Raw genomic sequence first — 437 nt, 5'->3', positions numbered from 1 at the left:
CACCTGGGAGGAGTTCCGACAGGAGTTCGAGGTGAAGTACTTCCGGAGGCAGGACCATGAGTACCGCATGACCGAGTTCCTCATGTTGCAGCAGGGAGACATGACAGTCAGTGAGTATGAGGCAGAGTTCACCCGCCTACTGATGTACAGGGGGCATCTGGTACCCACCGAGGCGTCAAGGATCTAGAAGTTCATTGCTGGACTTCGACCTTACCTGCGGAGGAAGATCGAGATCCAGGAGTACCCGACGCTGAGTCGATACATTTCCAGCTGGAGAAAGTGGAGCGGGGAGAGCGGGAGAAGAAGGAAGGAAAGACTCGTGAGCGGAGCCCTTTCAGGAGATACTTCGGCACGTGTTCATCGGGGAGGAACATCCGGACCAGCGATCCGCGTGACAAGGGCAAGGCGTCGGCTGTTCGTGCACCACCACCACTGGC

Source organism: Tarenaya hassleriana, unplaced genomic scaffold, assembly GCF_000463585.1.
Source record: "Tarenaya hassleriana unplaced genomic scaffold, ASM46358v1 Cleome1, whole genome shotgun sequence".
NCBI classification, from domain to species: Eukaryota; Viridiplantae; Streptophyta; class Magnoliopsida; order Brassicales; family Cleomaceae; genus Tarenaya; species Tarenaya hassleriana.
Note: the sequence above shows the minus strand (reverse complement) of the source record.